The sequence below is a fragment of the Rana temporaria genome, chromosome 1 (genome assembly GCF_905171775.1).
Source record: "Rana temporaria chromosome 1, aRanTem1.1, whole genome shotgun sequence".
Taxonomy (NCBI): Eukaryota; Metazoa; Chordata; class Amphibia; order Anura; family Ranidae; genus Rana; species Rana temporaria.
Window position 1 is genome coordinate 378,235,758 of NC_053489.1, and position 5,999 is coordinate 378,241,756.

Here is a 5,999-nt window from a genome sequence, read left to right on the forward strand (position 1 = left end):
AAGGTTTCTTACTGCCTTTGATTTGCTGTAATCTCCAGTTGATGTAGGCAAACAGGGGCTTTGAAATCATTGACACCTTGTCAATAACCATGATCTCCGCATTTAAAAGCTATGCCCTAACTTCATCTATGAGATTTCCGAGTCCTTGGTGGGTGGCTTCAAGCTTCTTGGCAATTTCAGCAGAGAATGCAAAGTGTTGCCTGAAATGTTGAAAGCTGCTGTTCCTGTAAATGCAGTTAGTAATAATACGCTGGGCATGGATATGTCTGCATTCTCACGTAGTTAGGTAAGGTTAGAGAGTATCTTTGTTGGTTCAGCAGAGATGCACTTTATCAGGTTTGATTTGCCTGTCCCTGCGCCACCAGTGATAAATTAATAGAATAGGTCGGGATTTAGGCCACGCACACGGTTAGTGCACCAGTCACAAACTGAGTAAAATGTCTGAGCGGTTTCTGTACATTTTCCGTAGGAAATCAGGACACATTCACAGATGTGTAACAGAACTTCAAATGCACCTGTTTGTTTGTGACGTGTATACTCCGTCAGCAAATGTGGATTGTAGTTGTTCAACCCAGCAGTCCATGGCATCGCGCTTCATTAGAATCACGCTTACGGAGGTGACACCTTGTCATCATTGTCTTTTCCAAAATATAGGAGCTCTTGGTACCTAACAATGTATATGAGGGCTTCCTCTCGCTTGATATTCAACCCGGTAAAAGTAGGTGGTCACTGGGTTGCTTTGAGGAATGTCACCCTTTTCAGCCCAGTCTAGCTCAGAAAAATCCACCTTGTTGTGCCTTTATTGCCGTTATTACCTCTGGCCATCTGAATTCTGCAGCAGAGAAGGTAAGAAAAATGTCGGCTTATTCAATTGTCTGACCATGGGCTAGTAAATTCTTCAGATTTGTATCCCAGTAAGCTTTAGTCCCTCTCAGTGGTTGCATGAACATTGTGGCATCTCGGTTTCGCACCAACCTCTCAACCTCACGCTTGTCTTGTAGCATCTTGTTGGATAACTTCCGCACATCCTTGGTAATGAGTTTTAATTTCCTTAACTGGATGGACATGTTGTGTTTCTGTGACAAACTGCGCAAAGAAGAGGTAGTTTGTGTAGTTTGTGTCTCTTGCAAAACGAGTATCAACACAAAAAAACCTTGCATTGAAAACATGCTCGGGGACTTGTCTTCCCTGGTCCAATGTATTTTGTCAGGTAGGGAAAGCCTAGGAATTTTAAAGAAGCTGACTGGTGTGTTTACTTGTGCAGGTGCAATGCTGAATATTTCATCACTGTGCTTCTTCTCCAAGGTCAGTTGGCTGCAAACAGCTGTCTAGGTCAATTCCAGGTCTTAGTGCATCCTTCTCATCCTCTTGGGAGGTCATGGCCTTCCTGTGATTCTCAGAAGCAGCATGTTAAACATGCAGATTGTAGCTCTGATGGATCACAATTTTCGATGCGTTCAAGTATCTCCATCATTTCAGTTTCATCACAACTGTCATCAGCGATTGTCTCATCCACTCTGATTAAATTTGTCACTTTAGTCGGGGTGAGTTTTGACAGACCTGCTACTACTACATTTCTCATGATGACATTGTGAAACAGCTTTGTAAGTCAGACGTCTTTTCAGCTTCACTCTGTGTAACTGGGATGTGCTGTGCGATTATGGTAGAGTATAGACCGTGGTTTCCACACAAACTACAGCGCCGTGTATAGCTGCCTGTCGACCTTTGGGAAGTGTGATGATCTTGGCAAATGGCAGTATTTTGGCCAAAAGTTGTCTTTCCAGCACATTCAAATCGCAGAGCTCTGGAGGAATGGGCGCCAGCTCCATGTTAGACACAGCGATGGAAGATTTAGGTCCTGCTTTTAAATGTGAATCACAGTTGTGACAAATCATTCTTTGGAGCTTTCATCTGGTACCTTGACCAGATGAAACATGGACATATTTCCCTGTAAAACAGGCAGCAACAATGTGTAGATTATTTTTGTAATTGCTGTGAATGCAATGTTTCACTTGGTTAGGGAAAAGGGTGCGATGTCCCAACTTTAATGCATTCATGGAAAGCTGTCTGCATTAGGCTGTTGTCCACTGGTTGACTGCATTCCCGCATGACACAAGTCTATCGTCTGTATTTCATTCTTATTTTGAAGGCACTTTGCATCTTATGGGTTATGCGAAAATAACTCATGCAATGTTGCAAGTGAAGTTTTCTGAAAGAAGGATCAATTATGGTATTTCCTGGTGATGAATTGCTTCTGCTCCAAGTTGAAATCGGCATTTGTCGCATACCTTCTGGTGATGTATTGCTTCTTCAAGTTAAATTGGCATTTGTTGCATATTTTCTGTCTGTGTATTGCTATGGACTGGCTGCTATGGACTGGTTGCTATGGACTGGTTGCTATGGACTGGTTGCTATGGTCTGGTTGCTTTGGACTGGTTGCTTTGGACTGGTTGCTTTGGACTGGTTGCTTTGGACTGGTTGCTATGGACTGGTTGCTTTGGATGGTTTCTATGGACTGGTTGCTATGGGCTGCTAGCTATGGAGGGTTGCTATGCAACCAGTCTATAGCAACCGTCTTTAGCAACCATTCCATTTCAACCAGTCCATAGCAACCATCCATAGCAACCCTTCATAGCAACCCTCCATAGCAACCCTCCATAGCAACCAGTCCATAGCAACCAGTCCATAGCAACCAGTCCATAGCAACCCTCCTCAGCAACCGTCTTTAGCAATCAGTCCATAGCAACCCGTCCATAGCAACCCGTCCATAGCAACCATTTCATAGCAACCCTTCATAGCAACCAGTCCATAGCAACCAGTCCATAGCAACCAGTCTATAGCAACCGTCCATAGCAACTAGTCCATAGCAATCCTCCATAGCAACCAGTCCATAGCAACCAGTCCATAGCAGTCCATAGCAACCGGTCCATAGCAACCGTCCATAGCAACCAGTCCATAGAAACCATCCAAAGCAACCAGTCCATAGCAGCCAGTCCATAGCAACCATCCATAGCAACCAGTCCATAGCGACCATCCATAGCAACCAGTCCATAGCAACCCTCCATAGCAACCAGTCCATAGCAACCAGTCCATAGCATTCAGTCCATAGCAACCAGTCCATAGCAACCATTTCATAGCAACCAGTCCATAGCAACCATCCATAGCAATCCATAGCAACTGTCTCTTTCTCTTTCTCTTTCGATCTTAATCTCGATCTTTCTCTCTCTCTTTCTCTTTCCCTATCTATCTCGATCTCTCTCGATCTCTCTCTCTCTCTTTATCTATCTCGATCTATTTATGTATTTATTTAGTTATTAATAATTTATTATTTATTTATTGTTTATTTATTTATTATTTTATTTCTTATTTATTTTTTATTATATATTATTTATTTATTTATTTATTATTGATTATTTATTTCTTATTTAATATTTATTTATTATTATTATTTATTTATTTAATTATCATTTATTTATTTTTTATTTTATTTATTATTTATTTGCAGCTACAGGCATCATTCAGATATCATCTTTTAGAGCCGGCGATTCTGTGCACCGTAAGAATGATCAAAGCGGCTGTTCCTCTGCTTGAATCATTCTTACAGGTGGCAAAAGGGGACGTCCCCCCTCCCGCCACCCTCCGGGGATCGGTGAGTCGGGGAACACATCTGCCAGACCCGGATGCCTACCATAGAGATTTCTGGCAGACCAGATGGTCGCCGGAGTCTCTATGATCATTCGGAGGCCGGGCACGATATTATGACTTCACGCCTGGCCTTTGCATTAAAAAAAACTACGCCACCTTGGCTGGAAAGCCATATCTCACTGTAAAGAGGACCTGCCATACATATTCCTATTACAAGGGATGTTTACATTCCTTATAATAAAAAAAAGTTTATTTTTATTATTTATTATTTATTCATTTTTTAAATTTTTTTTAATATATTTATTTATTATTATTTTTTTTTTTGTATTTATTTTTTTTTTTTGTTTATTATTTATTTATTATTATTATTTATTTATTTTATATTTTATATTTTATTTATTTATTATTTATTTATTTTGTATTTATTTATTATTTATCTTTTATTTATTTTATTTTTTACTTATTTATTATTTATTTATTTTTTTATTTATTATTTATTTTTTATTTTATTATTTATTTTTAATAATTATTTATTTATTATTATTTTGTTATATTTTATTATTTATTATTTATTTATTATTTAATATGTATTTATTTATTTATTATTTATTTATCTTTTTATCTATTATTATTTTTTTTTATTTATTTATTATTTATTTATTATTTACATGTACATCCTGATTCACTCCCAGCTGCATATCCTGTACCATGAACATTTTTTAAGAAGAGATTTAAATTATGATTCTGTTAAAGGAGAGCCATTCGCATGTGACAAAAAAATGGAATGCCTTGCAAATAGTTGAAATTGCTGAATCAGCTCTATTGGGCAATGGTAATGTCCTAAGGCAGTGGTCATCAACATTGTCCTGCAGGGCCCACTAACAGGCCACGTTTGCAAGATAACTGAAATACATCACAGGTGATATCATTTGCTGCTCAGTGACTGCAGTATTCTAGACTGCATTTCCCCAAGGTAATACATAAAACCTGGTATGTTAGTGGGCCCTGCAGGACTGTCCTAAGGCAATAGGACAATATAGGCAATAAATCATAACTGCCTATCCTTTCTTGCTAATCTAATTCTGCAAACACTTTTGTCCAGCAAGTTAACAACTTACCTCAACTGAACTGATTCCATAGCAGTAGCAAAATTACATGACATGTTGAATGCAATTCGTGACACAATAGCAGCATATAAACATTGCTTTTAAAATCCTTTTCAGGATGGTTGCTATGGAGGGTTGCTATGGTCTGGTTGCTATGGACTTGTTGCCATGGAGCGTTGCTATGGACTGGATGCAATGGAGGGTTGCTATGGACTGGTTGCTATGGACTGGATGCAATGGAGGGTTGCTATGGACTGGTTGCTATGGACTGGTTGCTATGGACTGGTTGCTATGGACTGGTTGCTTTGGATGGTTGCTATGCACTGGTTACTATGGACTGGTTGCTATGGACTGGTTGCTATGGACTGGTTGCTATGGACTGGTTGCTATGGACTGGTTGCTATGGACTGGTTGCTATGGACTGGTTGCCTTGGACGGTTGCTATGGACTGGTTGCTATGGACTGGTTGCAATGGAGGGTTGCTAAGGACTGGTTGCTATGGACTGGTTCCTATGGACTGGATGCAATGAAGGGTTGCTATGGACTGGTTGCTATGGACTGGTTGCTATGGACGGTTGCTATGGACTGGTTGCTATGGATTGGTTGCTATGGACTGGTTTCTATGGAGGGTTGCTATGGACTGGTTGCTTTGGACGGTTGCTATGGACTGGTTGCTATGGAATGGTTGCTATAGAGGGTTGCTATGGACTGGTTGCTATGGATGGTTGGTTGCTATGGACTGGTTGTTATGGTCTGTTTGCTTAGATGGTTGCTATGGAGGGTTGCTTTGTATGGTTGCTATGGACAGTTGCTATGGACTGTTTGCTATGGACGATTGCTATGGACTGGTTGCTATGGAGGGTTGCTATGGACTGGTTGCTATGGACTGGATGCAATGGAGGGTTGCTATGGACTGGTTGCTATAGACTGGTTTCTATGGACGATTTATATGGAGGGTTGCTATGACTGGTTGCTATGGACTGGTTGCTATGGACTGGTTGCTATGGAGGGTTACTATGGACAGGTTGCTATGCACTGGTTGATATGGACTGGTTCTATGGATTGGATGATATGGACTGGTTGCTATAGACTGATTGCTTTGATTGCTTTGGATGGTTGATATGGACTGGTTGCTTTGGATGGTTGCTATGGACTAGTTGCTATGGACGGTTGCTATGGACTGGTTGCCATGAAGGGTTGCTATGGACTGGTCGCTATGGAGGGTTGATATGGACTGGTTGCTATGGA